Source organism: Mustela putorius, unplaced genomic scaffold, assembly GCF_011764305.1.
Source record: "Mustela putorius furo isolate JIRA1106 unplaced genomic scaffold, ASM1176430v1.1 tig00001433_pilon_pilon_pilon, whole genome shotgun sequence".
NCBI lineage: Eukaryota > Metazoa > Chordata > Mammalia > Carnivora > Mustelidae > Mustela > Mustela putorius.
This window is the reverse complement of record NW_025421741.1, coordinates 299,706-318,297: the sequence shown is the minus strand read 5'-3', so window position 1 is coordinate 318,297 and position 18,592 is coordinate 299,706.

Sequence of the window (18,592 nt, the reverse complement as noted above, 5' to 3'; positions counted from 1 at the left end):
GTCTACAGTTTCAACTGGGTGCAGGGGCAAGAAATACCAGGAATGCAGCTTACAGCAAAGAAGTCACCCTTTTCCCGTTTCTCTTCTCTGTGTGCCTAAACTCCTTGGGACTGCTAAGAATACACCATCCGCAGAGGATCTTGGTGTGTGCATTGTATGAAATGCGTGGTTTCTAAAGACATAGGAAGTTGTGATTCAGCAAGATGGAGGCAAACCCCTCGTGCTTCTGATGGTGCAAACAGTGCAACTCACAAACCTCCCCTAAAATTTAAAAAGAAAAGCTACAGAGAGACATTGGGGAAGCATCATTTTTTTCAAGAGTTTCGACATCGACAGCATGACACAGTGGCTCCAGTTACTGGATACAACTGTGTTGCCCCTGCTAGAAACTGAAAAGTGAAGGGATATAGATTCTCCTTCCAGGAGTTTGGTCAGGTGCTGGGGAGTAGGGGGGTGGGCGGAGAGGTGGGAGTCCATCCCGGAGAGGGAGCAGAACACTACGAGGGACCTGGCTGCTGGGAGGGAGGTCACTTGGCAGATGCTGATGCTGCGGTCTGAAAGGGTGAATGGGATTTGCAGGGACCCCTGTGGCCCAAGCCGGTGGGGATGTTTAGGGAGCATCTAGCTATTTGGCCCAGCAGGAGTGATCACTGAGGGGGTGACACTGAGCTGCAGACCAGGTTCTAGAAGTTGAATGACAATAAACAATGTCCAGGCTGCTGAATACACCTTGCTAGATGGTGTGAATAAGACACGCTCTCTGTCGTCCTGATGATGCCAAGCCCCAGGACCCCCAAGGGGAACATGTCACAGCTAAGCCAGGCACAGAACAGGGTGAGAGGCAGGGACTGTGTCCACAGGCCTGTAAGCTCCATACCTGAACTGGTCAGAGGTTTTTGGGTCCTAGCCAGACTCTACCAAGAGGGAAGGAGGGCTCAGATTTGCTGGCTCTCATGCGATTTTATCATTGTTGTTTGCTTTGATTCCTTGAGGGGAAATTCATACAAGATGAAATTAACCATTTTACAGCGAACAGTTGAGTGGTACTTTGCACCTCCACAGCGTTGTGCCAGCACCACTTCTCTCTAGTTCCAGAACATTTCCATCATCCCAGAGCAAAACCCCACTCCTTTTAAGCTGTCATTCCCTGTTCACTCCTCCCTGCCAGCCCCAGCCACTGCAAATCTTTCTGTCTCTATGGATTTACCTCCTTTACTTGTGTCACGTGAACAGACTGATACGATGTGTGGTCCTTTGTGGCTTTCTGCCTTCTTTCACTGAGCCTCATGTTTTCAAGGTTGGTCCTGAACGCTGTAGCATGGATCAGTTCTTCCTTCCTTTTTATGGCTGAATAATATTCCCCTGTGTGAAGAGACCACATCTGTTTATCCATTTACCCGTTGAAGGATGGGTCTAATGTTTTTAAAGGGAAGCAGGGATCCTGGACACCTGTGAACTCATGGTCAGCCCATGGCCATTGGGTTCGTGACCACATCCCATCCTCGTGTCCAAATCCAGGGGACACCTTTTGGACCTGCCTGTCTTCTCTATACCATTGAGAGTGATGCTTCCTCTTTTTACCCCAACAGTATCACATCCTGCCTGGACCTGGGTGTTGTTCCTCCATCTCCGGCTAGTCCTTCTGTGTATGATTCATAGATGTGCCTTCTGCCTGGGACCTAGATGTGCATGGCAGCGGTTCCCAAAGTGTGGTCCTCCTCCCCAAGAGTCTGCAGGAGGTTTTTGGGTCCCACCCCAAGACTGTGGTTGAACCAGGATCTTGAAGGTAAGGCCAGAAACCTGTGTCAAAGTGGCCTGCTGATCGGCTCTGAACCACTGGGTAGTGTGAGATCCATGGAGCCTACTCCCCGAGCAAGGGGTTGAGATTGGCACCCACTCGGTCTTGGGGTGGCTCACTTATTGCCATGACCTCAGACGTCCTCTTGAGCTCAATGGCCCTAGTGTCTGTGGGTCGCTGCTGAGCCCCATTCCGGTATAGTCTAGTAGGGGTTCCTCTGTTCCTGGTCACTTTGGGAATAGTCTCATTAGCAGGAGGTACAAACAGCGGTGGGAGTTTGGGAGAGCGTCTACTCAGAACGAGCTTTTTCTAAAAACAAAAAAAGAAATGAAGCTTCAGTGATGTTTGAGGTGTTGGTGTCACTGATGCCCTCCCGTGCTCCTGGGTCTCTCTTTGAGGTGTCTGTGGGCAGGGCTCCACGGCCATCCCGTGTCCTGCCTGTGGTCAGACCACTGGGACCTCTTACAACTTGCGTGTGGCCCGCAGGCAGCGGCTTGGGGTATGGAATCCAACTCACTCACTCTGAACCAACCTTCTCCCAGTGGGATAGCTTCTGGAACAGATAGATTCCTGCAGTGGAACCATGGTGGGAAAACACGATGGGGTCCCTGAGGGGCTCAGTCATCAAGCGTATGCCTTTGGCTCAGGTTATGATCCCAGGGTTCTGGGATCGAGCCCCCCGTCAGGCTCCCTGCTTGGCAGGAAGCCTCCTTCTCCCTCTCTCTCCCACTTCCCCTGCTTGTGTTCCCTTTCTCGCTGTGTCTCTCTCTGTCAAATAAATAAATAAAATCTTTAAAAAAAAAAAAAAGAAAGAAAGAAAGAAGAAAAGGAAAGAAAAAAAGAAAAACAACTAAAAATGCAAACAGAACCAAACAGCAAGACTGTATTAAAACCAACACTTGCGCTTATGGTATAAGCATTGTGTGGTCCTACATGCTGAACCCCACGGGTCTGACAGGCTCGTTGCTCACTTGAAAAATATGATCGGTAGTAAGAAGGAGATCTTTTTCTCAAATAAGAATTTTGTCTTTCAAGTTTTCATGTTAAAGATGAAATGTGATGAAATACATAGTTTTTAAATTTATCATGTAATATAGGAATATATGATAATATACAAATGTAGTTAATGCATATCATAAAAATATGTAAGGAATTAAAATATAAAATAATATATAAACATATAAGACATGTAAAATATAGAAATATATAAAATAATATATAAATAATAAATTACATAAAATAATAATTTACTAAAATGAAAGTCAAAAATGAAATTTCAGGGGCGCCTGGGTGGCTCAGTGGGTTAAAGCCTCTGCCTTTGGCTCAGGTCATGATCTCAGGGTCCTGGGATCGAGCCCAACATCAGGCTCTCTGCTCAGCAGGGAGCCTGCTTCCTCCTCTCTCTCTGCCTGCCTCTCTGCCTACTTGTGATCTCTGTCAAATAAATAAATAAAGTCTTAAGAAATGAAATTTCATCTTTAAAACTTGCAAAAGTGAAATTTTTCCTTGCGATCTTTATTTTGGAACCTATTTTTCATGTGCATAGTAGAGCACAGTGTCTTATAAGTACAGACCGCAGTGTACTGTAACTAAGCGTAAATGTCTTGGGCGCACGTGCCCCAAACACTTACCGTGACGCGTGCTGGACATGGCCGGGAGTCTGCCTTCTGCCCGGCAGCCGGGCCAGCCCTGTGCCCGGGGCACTCCCGCGGCTCGGCTCGGACAGCACCCCTCCAAGAAGTTTTCCTTCGGAGTTTGTCCCCTCTCTAGGAGGGCTCTCCTCTCTGGGCTTGCGGCTTGTGTCCTGCGTGTGTTCAAGCCTGTGGCTTGCTGCCTTGGGAGTGAACCCTTCCCCACTAGTTCCTTTTGTTATTCAGGAAGCTCCCTGAGGACAGGACCTGTCTCCCCCAGTTGGGTGTGTGATCTGGCAATACTGCTGAATAAATGAGCAGAGATGCCCGCCTTCAGCTCTACGTAAAGGCTGCGTGTTGTGAGCACACGGCCCTTTCCACTCCAGGGGCCTCCCCGCGTCAGATGAGGGTGAGAGTCACCAGCCATCGGCCTGCTGGTGCCTCTTTCCCCTTCAAATACTGTGTCTTGAGCTCTGAAATTTTTTGGTTATTTTTTGCTAAAAGCTGCAGGTGTTTGGGGTTTTGTTGTGTTGTTTTGTTTGGCAGTGACAATAGCGATCGGCTGTATTTCTCCAGAATTAAGTGGCACACGATTTCTTGGTGCCTGAGTCTCCCACGGGCCATTTCCCACCATCCCGTGTCATGACCCAGCATTTTGGTGGGTGTCAACCCCCTTTGCAAGTGACTTGAGGGTTCATTATAAATTAGTCTGAAACGTTAGCAGTGGCCCCCAAACCTTTGCCAGTGAGTGCTTTATTTGAGACCCTGGCATGTGAGATAATTCTGGCCAAAAACACAGGAGAGGATGTTGGCCGGGGTCAGTGAAAAAAAAGAAAAAGGAAAAAGAAGGCTTAACAAAGAGACAGTGCTTCCTGCCTCTGGACTTTGAAGTAGATGAGGTCCAGAGCTGCTGCTGCCGTCCTGTGACTTTGAGCAGAACCACTGGAGAATACTTGTCTTTGCGGCTTAACCCCAGTGAATCCGGGCTGTCACTGCAGCCAGCGACACCTTAAGCAAAGAAGGGGCTCTTCCCACCCCTGTGTGTGGGGCAGCACCTCCACGGACCTCAGTAAATGAAAATTCCTGGCTCCGCGGCTGAGTGGTGAGCCCACAGAATTGAACTTAGACCGTACCCTGCAAGAATCTCAAGTTTTAGGAGGCTCCCTGGCTGGTTCTGTGTCAATAGTTCAAGGTCAAACTTTGAGAAATACTATAAGTTATGTTTCAAAGTCAGTCTTGAAGCTGAAATTAAATTCAGAATTTAGTTAAGGGCACTGATTTTGACAAATACATAGCAGATCTCGGGTAACTATGTCGAAGTAAACAAGTATCCTGAGTGTTCTTGTTATATCCTTCAGGGGTTCATTAATATCTCTCTGGAACAAAGTTATTTTATATGTTGCAAAAGTTGTCACAAAGTTTCAGCATCTTTAGCATGTGGAGGAGACACAGGAGATAGGACTTTGAAAAATAATTTTTGGAAATAGGTTCGTATTGTCACAATGGCAATAATGCAATCGCAAATAATTAAATTTGTCATTAGAAATTTTAGCTTCTCCTTGTATTTGATTGTATAGTCTGGGTTTCTAAATAGTGTAAGATCCATCTCTTTCAGAAACTGTTGAGTTTATCAACTGATCATCAGCAGAGGGAGAAATAATTTGGACGGGCCATTAGATGTCCACTCAATCTGTATTATTAATTATTCATGTATTGATGTTTTTAAAATTTCATCCAGTGTTACTTCAATCTTTTGCATTCAAAGAGCAAAAAATGAAACACTTGCAATATTGTTTGCTTCAAAATTATATAGGGCTCTGTGACACGAGGTGTCACTTGTATATTATAAAGAAATATGCACGATAAGGATTTTCTTCCTCCATTGATCAGAAAGGCGATAGTGAATCATACTGGAAAGGTAACTTTGAGACAGTATGTGCTGTGTGATGAGCAGAGCTTGGACTTTCACAGTAGACAGATCTTGGACTGAGTATATGAGATTAGTAGTTCTCAACCTTTGGAAATCCAGAAGCTGTGGGCCTGGTTTTAGAAACACACATATGCATGACTGTGCATGTAACTTTCCATACCTTACTAGAATGTTCTGGAACCTAGTGATTTCCTAGTACTAGGCACTGGTTGTGGATTAGACTGACCATGGTGGGTATTTTGGTAGCCTAAGCACCCCGCCTAAACCAGCAACACCATTAACATTCTATTTTGCTGGGCCGGGTGCGGGGAGGGGCACAGAGTGGCCAGAGCCTGGGACACTTGTGTGGAAGCTCATTTGCACAGTGGGCCACTGCATACTTACTCGGGCTGGCTTAAGAGGGCTGATAGATTACAGATATTTATGGCTAGAGGCCCCTGAAGCCACCACCATTTGTTTTCACTCTGGCTACCTTACAAAAACAGTGACTCAGTGATTATCTATTGAGTGAGTAAACGATGCAACATGCAAGTATGAGTGAATGATCCTGAGCAAGCCACAGAGCTCAGCACCGGGTGTCTCACGGTCACACTGGAATCAGCCATTCCAACCTCACAGGACCGGTGTGAGCATCAAATGAGATAATACCCATAAAACGCCTAAACTATTCCCACCATGTAGGTGCACAATAAATTCTTGTGTCGCACCAAGACAGGCGAGCTGCAAACCTGAGTTACGGGTCGCGTGAGTTACAGCAACTTTGGTTTTATGTACTTGAATGAACATAAAACCTTATTTATTTAGTAAATGATGATGCAGGATGAAATTTTGCTGTGTTGAGTTTTGTTAATGAGCATCAGGGCTAATGCAACCTTAATTGGGTCCAAGTTTATCTTTGTATAGCAAGGAGGGCTTCCGCTGCTAATCAGTTGTGTCAACACGATTGCGGAGACAGGTCTAACCTATTTAGGAAAGAAAACTGTTCTTGAACCAATGGCCTCTTGCACTGCTTACAACCTGCGAGTATTATATGATCTTTATTCCTATTTGTAAAGTCACTGCTACTTTTGTTGCCATGGGCATTTAAAATTAATCAAATTCTTTTTTTTAATTCCAAAATTCTTCACATCTCCCCACCCTAATCAAACCAGTTGCTTTTCTAGGTAAATCTGATAAGTAACATGTTACATTTTCTTAAATAGTCAACACAAATAATGAAATTTTTGAAATCTTTGGAAATAGAGGGAAAAGCTCAACTATCATGTCAGGAAGCCAATGATGCCTTTAACAGTTTCACGTATTCTCCAGCAGGCTTTCCCCTACTTTTTTTTTTTTATATATATTTCCAGTTGTAACCTATGCATTCAATTTAAACTCTACCTTTCCTCTTAGTAGGTGATGATTATGTTACATGTATTTCAAATTACCATTTTGATGACTTATGCTATTAAGTGGATTTATCATAAGTTGAAAGTCGTATCTTTTTGATTGGATTTTTCATTGATTCTTAATTCTCAACATTATAAACAGTGCTTTGCCCCATATGTAGCCTTTTCTCTCTTTTGGAGATATCTTTAGGATGAATTCCCTAAAGCGTGATATTATCTTCCAGGAAATGTTCATTTTTATGACCCCTTATATATTATAAAATTGTTTTTCAGAAAGACTTGATTGGGCTACTTCCCATTGCTAGTAGCTACACAGATATACGTGTCACTGCCATCCTCTCCACTGTTGGGTGTTTTCATTTAACAAAAGTGTAGGATCTACATGCAGAAACTGTAAAATCACATGATGGGCATAGAACAAGATCTGAAAAAATGCAAGGCCATATCTGGTCCTTGGATGGGAAGACAATAATTTAAAATGTCATTTTATCTTGTCTTGGGGAGGGTTTAAAATTGTCCTAATAAGGGGCGCCTGGGTGGCTCAGTGGGTTAAGCCGCTGCCTTCGGCTCAGGTCATGATCTCAGAGTCCTGGGATCGAGTCCCGCATTGGGCTCTCTGCTCAGCGGAGAGCCTGCTTCCCTCTCTCTCTCTCTGCCTGCCTCTCCATCTACTTGTGATTTCTCTCTGTCAAATAAATAAATAAAATCTTTTAAAAAAATTGTCCTAATAAATATAATGGAATTGTTCCCATAAAAAAAGGAGAATGTAAGCCAGTAGACTTTCCTACCAAGTATGAAGGCTTGATTCAAAACAATATGGTATTGACATCGGAGTAGACAAACAGACCTGTGAAGAATAAAAGGGAGGTAAGAGAGAGTCCCCAGTATAAATGGGAATTTGATATAGCAAAGGTGATTTTTTTCAATTCAGTTGTGGGGGAATGATAGATTTTTTGAAATAAAGGAGTGGCACAACCAACATAGTACCTAGAGAAAAATCAGGTAGCATTCCCAGCTTAAACTAGACATGACACAAAATAAAATTCCTGATGGGATACAAATGTATATGCACAAAGTAAACAGTTCAAACACTCAGGAGCCACCAGGAGACTGTAAGTTCCAGCCTGGGTACTGAAGAGATCTTTGTAACTTTAGAAAACCCAGAAACTATAATAGATGGAAATGTTGAAGAATCTAAAAATTCTGAATGGCAAAGGGTGACATAAGTAGAGCATATGAACAAAGGATATTTTGGAGAATTATCTGCAGTAAAAATGAGAGATAAGGGGTTTGTATCTATAACATGTGACGAGCTCGTGTAATCCAGTACAACAGCAAGAGAATGATATGAATCAGTATTTCAGAAAGGAGGGTCACAAAATGGCCATAAGATATTAAGCCTCTCAGGTAGTAAAATGCAAGAGACAGTAATATCAGGGACTGAAAAAAACGATACCCACGTGGCGGAAAGAGTCTGCAAGTCCAAGACTGCTGATGAAAATAACACCAGACCACTCAGGACCAACGTGGAAAGCTCCTTCATGGAGACACCCTGAAAACGTGATACTGAAGATACTGAAGAAAGAAGCCAGACGCCGAGGACCTCATAGTCTACGACCGCATTCACGGGAAGTGCCCAGGACAGGCAAATCTGCAGAGACAGAAATTAGATTAGCGATCGCCCATACCGCCAGGGCTGAGGTATAATGAGGGCGCGACTACTGATGGGCACAGGGTTCCTTTTGGGGGGTGGAGGAGAATGTTCTAGAATCGTGATGAGGATTACGCAACCCTGCCAGTGTATAAACCCCACTAAGGGGATGAATATATGAGATCTTGATCAAGGCCTTGTGGAGGTAAGAGGAGGTGATGTGAAGAAATTGTTAGCACAGAGGCTGTGCTGAACCTCTCCCTGAAGGAATGCCTTGACCATCAATGACAACACCAACCCCAGTAAGCTCCAGGGAAAGTCCCAGTGTGATTGGCCAGGCGAGGAGCTTCCACATTCACTTGGGACAAATTGCCATCTCTATAACTCTTCCTTCTTCCATCCCAAAGAATGGCAGCTACTCCAGGTGACATAGGTATTTAGCTCATGTGGGTCAGACACGTCTGGGCCATTTACTGCTCACCTGCCCTTCCTGTGGCTTGGTCAGCCAACAACCACGTCTCCATGTCCATCGTCACCATCATCATAACAGCTTCTGCTTCTGCTGAACACTGGCCGTGCATCAGGCATCATTCGTTCAGCCCTCACCAGCCTCCTAAAGCAAGCCCTCTTGTTGCCCCTTCTTTCCAGACGGAGGAACAGGCTGGAGCAGTCAGGAACTGGTCAGAGGACACGTGTTAGCCATTGGTGATCGTGGGTCCGGGTCTGTCTGACCTTGACGCCCGTGCTCTTCCGTGGTCAGCGGTTCATCTTCCTAAGTAGGAAGAGCCTGCCCAGGTGTTCGTATGTTTTCACTTAAATAAAGGCACCTGTGTTTCAATGCCCAGCAAAGGAAGACCTTACCACCATGTCAACACAGTTCTCCATGTATCACTGAAGGACATCATATTCGGCATGAATTTATGAATACAAGGAAATGATATCATTAGATTTATTTAAAGTGATGTGCTCATGGTCTACTTGTCCTCCCAACACAAATGGCTAGATTTAGGATTTGGCACAGTTTTCATTTTTATATTTTTAGGGGGGAAGGGGCAGAGGCAGAGGGAGAATCTTAAGTAGCCTCCATGCCCAGTGCAGAGCCCGGCACGAGGCTTGATCCTGAGATCACAACGTGAGTGGACGTCAGAGATGGAGGCTTAACTTCCTGAGCCACCCAGGTGCCCCTTCGGTTTGGTACACTCAAAAAGCACACTACTAGTGTGTATGACCATAAGGAAGAAGATACACCACCAGCTGAAATCGAAGTTATCAACATATGCAAAATATAGTCGTTTTATAGGTATCTGTTTGGTTTTATCAAACTTACATACTTTGTCCCTAGGAGGATCCTCCAGTATTTCCCAAATCTCGCTCCTTGTCGTGTTTCTCTTGGTTACCCGGTTCCCTTCTTCCCTAAGCCAATCCCTTTTTTGTTCCTCAAGGAGACTTGATGTATTAAATTAAGGAAGTGAATTCGTAAACACCAAGATGGTAACAGTGGAGAACGAGCCGATCGTTCTGCTCAAATCTGACGGGTTCATTCACCCTACGGCTGACCGAGTGCGGGTCAGCCTCTAACCAGCATCACGGAGAGCAGGGGGCGTTAGAACCCACGCTCCTTGGAAGGAGCAGACAAGCCCAGGAGCAGGAGAGCATCTGAATAAATCATGGGATGGATAGTAGTCATCTGCAGGGTTGTTGGAAAATGATGTGTCCATTGGCAAAAGGCACAGCATTCACTGTTACTGGCTAAACTGGCGGGAAGCTAGAGGGAGAAGGAGGCAGAGATACAGGCAGGGAAAGGGGCAGGGGAGGAGCAGGGGGGAGGCAAGCTGGGGAGGAGGGGGACACCAGAGAGGGGTCGTGTGCCATGGTCTAGCTTGCAACCATAAATGATAAATTTGTATTTTATAATTATAAATTATAAATCTGGACTCCATCTTCTGTGTGCAGGCACCCACGAGTGTGTGTGTGTGCATGTGAGTGTGTGCGTATGAGTGTGTGTGAGTGTGCGTGTGAGGGTGTGCATGTGAGTGTGTGCGTATGAGTGTGTGTGAGTGTGCGTGTGAGGGTGTGCATGTGAGTGTGTGCGTATGAGTGTGTGTGAGTGTGCGTGTGAGGGTGTGCGTGTGAGTGTGTGCGTATGAGTGTGTGTGAGTGTGCGTGTGAGGGTGTGCGTGTGAGTGTGTGCGTATGAGTGTGTGTGAGTGTGCGTGTGAGGGTGTGCGTGTGAGTGTGTGCGTATGAGTGTGTGTGAGTGTGCGTGTGAGGGTGTGCGTGTGAGTGTGTGCGTATGAGTGTGTGTGAGTGTGCGTGTGAGGGTGTGCGTGTGAGTGTGTGCGTATGAGTGTGTGTGAGTGTGCGTGTGAGGGTGTGCATGTGAGTGTGTGCGTATGAGTGTGTGTGAGTGTGCGTGTGAGGGTGTGCATGTGAGTGTGTGCGTATGAGTGTGTGTGAGTGTGCGTGTGAGGGTGTGCATGTGAGTGTGTGCACTGCAGGTGGGTCTGCAGATCTGGAAGGATAGAGATACTATCTGACTCCACTCTCTGGAGAGTACTGGAGAGAAGCAGTATTCCCCATTTTTATTTCTTCTTTATGCATCTTTTTCCAATCATTGGAGTTTATTTAAAAACTCCATTATAGTTTGGATAAAAGCGATATTTAAAACAATATTTAAAAAACAATATTAAAAAATAAAGCAACATAGGCGACTGATCACAGCCCTTGGGGATGAAAGGTTTCCGTTGTGTTTGGGTCTCCATTGCAAAGGCCAGGAGCCGATATCATCGAATCCAAATGTCAGTGACCTTTGAAAGAATGATATTTAACAGGTTGGGACTGAGCCCACAAAGAGGTTATGGAACTTCTCAGCCATAATTTTTATTGCTTCGATATCAATATAGATGAATATTTCATCAAAACAGAGCACATTTATGCAAGGCGTGCTCTCTCCTGATTAGCACTGAACTTGCCCTGGGCACTTTCCCCGCAGTGGGGAGATTTATTATACAGTAACCGGCTGAGCTCTCCTGCGGGTCAAGGGTTAAAGCTACAGAAACATGATTTGAGACTCATCTGAGCTCAGCTTTGCCGGAAAGATAAACAGAAGGATTATCAAAGCCTTTTCACGATATTAGTTAAATGCCCTGCCATGCGGGTGGGGGGGGAGGGGTGGCTTCCAAGTCTAACCACCACCGAGCCGGTAAACCCCACGACCACTTTCACGAAATCGTGAGGACTTGAACGCCGCTGCCCACTTCCCGAAGTTACAGCGACAGGCACGCGTCATTTCTAGCCTGGAAGTGTTCAAGGTTGTCTCCTCCCGGTCCCTCCCCTGATCCGTGATGTGCTGTAAATTAAAATAAACATCTGACTGTGGTTCCTCTTAGATCTTTCACTTCTCACAGCAGCGGAGCAAACGGTTTCAGCTCCAAGTGTTCCTGGAGGAGGAGGGGATGGCCCTGCCTTTGCGGGGAGCCGGGCTGCACCCCTGCATGGACAGCAAGCCGCTTTCACTTTGGAGTCATGCTCAGGTGGGGGGACACTGAGGCAGACCAGCTCCTACCTCTGTCGCCAGGCTGTCCGCCCTTAGCACTGCTGCCATCTGCAGGGAAAGGGGCAGGGGAGTCTGGGGTGTCTGGGGGGCTCAGTCGATGGAGCGTCTGCCTTCAGCTTAGGTCATGATCCCAGGGTCCTGCGATCGGGTCCCACATTGGGCTCCCTGCTCAGTGGAGAGCCTGCTTCTCCATCTCTGCCTCTCTCTCACTTTCTCATGAATAAAGAAAATATTTTAAAAAGAGAGAGAGAGAGAGACAGAGAGTGGAGTCCATGTATCAAGGGGGTGTTAGGAGGAACTTAGCAGTTTGGAATTTAGTTCCCCTGTTGATGATCAAAGAGAAAGTAGCTTTGAAGCGGAAAGTTACAGAAAAGCTCACATATGCCATTTCATATAAAATCTCCCGGAAAGAAGTCCACATTTCAGTGCGCCCCATCCTACGTGAGGAGCAGCGGCCAGGCGTTATTTGGGAGGTATGACTTTGAGATTTGCCTTCTCATCGTCTGTGTGTGTATGTGTGGACGCGGGGGGGGGTGTATTTATGGGTGCACATGTGGTGTGTGTGTGTGCACACACGCTGTGCATGTGCCATGTGGGGTGTGTGTGCACATCCTGTGCGTGTGAGTGTGCACTGTGCATGCATATGTGGGGTGTGTGAGCGTGCACTGTGCGTGTGTGGTGTGTGTGCACTGTGCATGTGTGTGAGTGTGCACCGTGCGCGGCGTGTGTGTGAGTGTGCACCGTGCGCGTGTGTGGCGTGTGTGTGAGTATGCATCGTGCGCGTGCGTGGCGTGTGTGTGCACCTGCACGTGCGTGGTGTGTGTGTGTGAGTGTGCACCGTGCGTGTGCGTGGCGTGTGTGTCAGTGTGCGCTGTGCGCGTGCATGGTGTGTGTGTGAGTGTGCACCGTGCGCGTGCGCGGCGTGTGTGTGTGAGTGTGCGCCGTGCGCGTGCGTGGCGTGTGTGTGAGTGTGCACCGTGCGCGTGTGTGGCGTGTGTGTGTGAGTGTGCGCCGTGTGCGTGCGTGGCGTGTGTGTGAGTGTGCGCTGTGCGCGTGCATGGTGTGTGTGAGTGTGCACCGTGCGCATGCGTGACATGTGTGTGTGAGTGTGCCCTGTGCGCGAGCGTGGCGTGTGTGTGAGTGTGCCCCGTGCGCGTGTGTGTTTTCTTTGCATAGCTCACATCCTTTCCCACCATGCCCAGTTGCCGCAATAAGCCACTTCCCTTTACATGTCATCTCTAAATGGAAACAGAACAAAGAAAACAGGACAAAAGGAATCAGGGAATTTTCCAAAGGCACATTTGATGTACAAGTATAAACAGGAAAGAGATGCCTGGGGAGGCCGGAATTGCTCAGGAGACAGCTGTTCGCGCGTGTCGTTGGAGAAGGTGCAAAGGAAGAGGCGACAGGAAAGGAACGGCAGGAAAGGAGCGGGTTCGAGAAAGACTCCACCTTCCCGTGTGCTATTTTAAGTTCCATTAGCACTAGCAGAAGCGAGCCCGTGTCGGATGTATCCAGCGTTACCGTGGGAGCTGGCCCAGAGCGACAGGGACGGGCTTCGGAACGAGTCCCAGCGCCTCCTCTCTGTATGCCACTGAGGCCAGCTGGAGGCATGGGGGTCCCCACACTGCCGAGGGGCAGGTTGCTGGTAATTCGGGGTCACCGTGTCCTCACACGCGGCCCAGTCAAGCCTCAATGTGACACAGGCTGGTCCCATTTTACAAAACTTGGAACGAACCCTGGATCAGTCTTGCACTGGTTGTCAGTCGTTGTGGATAAAAACCATAGGCCTGTTACTCATTTAATTTTTATGGGGAGACCTCGGGCTCTCCGCTGTCCTGTTAAATACGTTCTAGAAAACCTTGAGCCAGAAACAAACATTTCTGGCGAAATCCAACAGAATGAAATGGGAGGGGATAGGGAAAAGAATAGGAGAGACTTTTGGTGATGCTCTTGGACCTGGACTACCTGCTGCTTTCAGCAGACACGGCTGAGCCGGGCGTCTCAGCTCTCCTGAACACGGGGTTTAACTTGCTTAGGGACACAGAGCCCAAGAGCATTTTCTGCTTTCTGAGAGGCTGTGACTGTGTTTGTCTTTCTCTCCTCTGTGGATCTTCTAGGGGACAGTTTACTCTGGTGACAATACAGTTAGCAGCAGGGTACGAAGCAGGGAGCAAAGTCTACACAATGCGTGTACGAAGCAACATGTCCGCACCGGGTGTTGCTTGACCCCTGACCTTCCCGTCTCACTCATTCCCAGGATCCTCCCTCGACATGGAGGCTGTGCCTATAGCACAGACGGGAATACGGGATGCCCGAACCGGTACCCGGCTTGCTCAAGGCCACGTGGCCGGACGTATGAGCCATGATGCACACCGACGCGCACGGACCCAGGTTTTATGAACAGCCCCCACCAGATCATGGAGAATTATGTGGGGATCCACAGGGTTTTCTGGGCATCCCTCCTCGACAACATCATCTCAAGGTCTGGTTAAACTCTGCTGATGCTGAAGAAGAGCAATGAATAATTCAAAAAACAAAAAAACAAACAAACAAACAAAAGAAAACCAAGTAACTCTGGGACGCAGTGCGCCAAGTTAAGACAGAAGTGAATTTGACTGTGAGAACCAACGTGCGGCACTCCCGGTATGGAACAGAGTTTCCGAGTTAAATTGTTGACGAGAAGGAGATTCAATGGCACTTTGGTCCTAAGTGATTTTACCTGACCTCCAGCACGAAGGAGAGCTGTGTCATTACGCGTTGTGTTCTTCAAGTGTCAGATTGTCAGTGGCTTAACCTTGTTAATGCTGTACAATTTTGTTCCAGTCAGCTACTTTCTTCTCTTCTTTTCCCTCCCAATGCTCCCCCTACCTCCTTTTTTTTTGTTCAGAGGCAGCTGCTGGCCTGGAGCCCTTATAAAGAGCAGGAAGGACCCGAAGCCACAGGCAGGATTAAAGGGCTGATCCGAACCTTAGATCTCAGCTTTAAAGTTGTAATGTACAGTGAATTTGGTTACATGGAAAAGGAAACAGTAATTGTTGAAGTATGTTTTCTTAAGCTACGGAGTAATTTTTCAAATGCTTGCCTTTAATCCACGGACAGGCTTGCGTTTGAGAAAATATGGTCTCGCTGCTTGGGATCAGTCTGAGCATCTGAAACCTGGATCTTGGAGCTACGTTTTGTCATTTCTTTCAAAAAATAAAAAGATGACTGGCATCCAAGGATCAGGTTTGAAAGGTTGCTTTTTCTGGCTACCGTAATTCTGCCGCTTTGGTTCTGGGCTGTTGGAATGGCTTGATGTCTCGTGCTTCTTCCTTAATATTTGAGACAGTGCCTGTTTTTTCTTTTTTCTTTCCTTTCCTTTTCTTCTCTTCTCCTTCCTTCTTTCCTTCCTTCCTTTCTTTCTATCCCCCCTTTTTTTTAAGACACCTGTGAGTTCACTGTGACCAGACTAGGACCTATCTAATCACGCCTGGGTGGGAAGGTTGGGGATGGAGAGAGAGGGTCTGCTTGTCGGTAATCGAGACAGCGCTTCCCCTCACGCCACCCTCCACGTTCACCGCTCACATCAGAGCAACGTGGGTTTCAGGACCCCGGGAGCACCACTTGAATTCTGTCTGTGCTGCTTCCCAGATCTGAGCCCTCGTGCAGTTGGCTCAACATCCAAAGCCTCAGCTTGCTGTTGGGAATCTGGGGAACCTAAAACAATCCTTTCTGTGCAAAGTGTTTGACACGAGGTGTACACCTGGTGTGAGTGTCGCCCAGCGGGTCCTGCCTGTCTCAAGCAGGATCTGCAGGACTCCTGAATTTCTGCAGGGATGAAGTTCAGAGCCTCTGTACGGCAGAGTTCCCACCCCATCAGCCAGCAACGACCGTTGTGTTGTGGCCGTTTATGCCCCACGTGCCACAGACTGCTCCTTTTGTAAAACAGGACAGAAATAAATGCCCAGAGAAGCGAAATGAGGAAAAACAAAGACATACAAAATACAAGCTCTTTTTTTTTTCTTTTTAATTAGCATTGACATACAGCAAACACTGGCAAACTTTGCACCCTCAGGTTGCAATGGTGCCTACTCCAAATTTTTGTACTCATTTCTCTCTAGCAGATTTTGGGCGGTGCTTGGTTATGTGGCCCCAGGAAACTCACAGGAGGGAATTATTATTATTCCCTTGTACAAATCAGAGAGGTGACATGACTTGCTTTTGGTCAGGCAGCAACTGATGGGGACTGAATTTGTGCTCAGGCTGTTGGAATTCGTGATCAAACCTTAAGGACCCTAGCATAGGGTGGTGGCTCAGGGCATGGGGTCTGGGGCCAAGGTTTAAATCATAACACCTACATGAAACTTCCAGGGGCAGAGAGCGGAGGCCGAGATGGTTTGGAAATCTATAATGATAGTGGTTAGAAGCAAGGAAGGCAGAGGGATTGGGAAGGGCAGATGGGAGAGAGGAGTTCAAATCTCCAAAAGTTGACAGTTCCTTGGTTTGTGCACCTCGGGAAAGATGAAATCCTTTCCAGGCTGTTTAGCAAACAAGTGGGATCCTGCTTCCCCAAGCCCAACAGTTCAAGAAAGAAAATAGAGATGATTTCCTTTCTAATTAAAGATCTCAAAATCCTCCATAAAATACTAGAAAATCGAATTCAGTTACGATGCAGAAAGATAACACACCGTGGCCAATTCAGGCTTATTCTGATACCGCAAGGATAGCTCATTATTTAGAGACTTCATGATACAATCCATCACGTGAAGTAGATAAAGAAGCCAAACTACTGGGTCAGCTTGACAAATGCTAAGGAGGCATTTGAACACAAAAGAAACTAGGAAGAGAAAGACACAGCCAGACACAAGGATGAATGTCATCCGGTCAGCTCCTTTCCGGACAGTGAAAAACAGGGACATTCGCATGAAGACTAGAATCAAAAGACTTAAAAACTCACTACCTGTTTTGATCATGTTTTAGCTGATGCAAGAAGGCACGAAATAGAAGTAGGAGGTGTAAACTGTGAAGGGAAGGTATGAAGATAAAGCACGAACAGGAAGAAACCCTAACACTTCGGAGCTGCCTGCCTCGAGTGACGGGGAGGAAGCTATACTCCCGGACGGGGATACTGAAGGTTGCCAAGGCTTCATTGTCTCTGACTAACTTGATTCCAGTGGTGTGAATTCTGTGACAAGATACATATGACACTAACCCACACAGAGAAGGGCAAGCATGCGGTCGCAGTGGACACCTGCCTGAGATGCCCACGCAGAGTGCACGGTGCCTCAGCCGCCCAAGCCCCTGTGCAGCCCGGCCATCACGTCCCGCGGTCTCTGGGTGTGGACACCACGGGCTGCAGGCTCCTGCCTGCGCAGACGACCCCGTCTCTGCACACCAGGTACCTGGCCGCCAGCTGGGGCTCCCCTGTGCCTCACTCAGCAGGGGCTTCCCACCATTGCAGTGAGTGGGCACGGGTCTGGCTCGGGCACACCGGCAAGTTCTCCGCCCGCCCAGAAGTTAGACCTGCACCTCCCGCATGACGTCTGAGCCCAGGCTGGGGAGAGCCCTCCCCGGCTGGGCTTCCTCGACCTGCGTCTCCCAGCTAGGGTACCTTCTATTTTATACTTAATCATCATCATCATCATCATCATCATCATCATCATCATCATCAAAGGATTCTCCATATTAAACTTCCCTTGTTTAAATCACTGGGCAGTTTCTGTTTCCAGGTTGGACCAAGACTGATACAAAGGTGTATTTTGAGAAAGAATGATAAGGAAGGGCTCATGTCACAAGCTAAATATATTTTTATAGCAATGAAGTCAGAAGGGGGCTCGCAGGGCGGGGAACAGACAGAACACAAACTCAAGGACAGGAGAAGACAAAAGAGAGCATTTCAGGTCAGAGGGAAAGCGTGGATTACTTAATAATTTGGGGCCAATTACATAACCATTTAGAACAAAATTAATTAATTTAAGCCCATAATTTATAACTTTCTCTAAAGATATTCTGGGTGGTTTAAATATTTAAACATAAAACAAGGAGCCAAAGAAACACCAGAACCCCAAGTTTGACATGGGTGTATTTATGTTTCATAGTAAAGAATCTTTCTCCGCAGATAAAAAGGGCAGACCTCTTACATGATGTGAAGGAAAAAAATTGATATACGTGGCCACGTCAAGATTTCAACTTTTCCGTAAAATTAAAGAATTTCAAAAGCAAACCTAAAACGTGGACAAGAAACAATGAAAAATATTTTTGATCAATATTAACAAGCCACATTAAACCTCACTAGCAATCACAGAAATGCAGACACAAAGGGAATTCATTTTATGCTTATCACATGATAGCCTACTGGTGTGAGTCTACATTAGCTCGAACTTTCTGGAGGATATTTTTGCAGTATATACCGAACTTTAAAATATGCAATCCTTTGACTTACGTATCCTACTATGAGGAATTTGGCTTAAGGAAATCATCAAAGATAAGCTCCAAGATTTAATAGGCAAAGATACGTATTACAGTACTACTTATAATATTGAAAACCTGCAAACAAATTAAACACCCAAAATTATGTGATTAGCCAAACAAGATAAAAGGTATTGAATGAAAATCTATGCGATAATTATCGGTAAAATCATAAACGGATCCTTAAT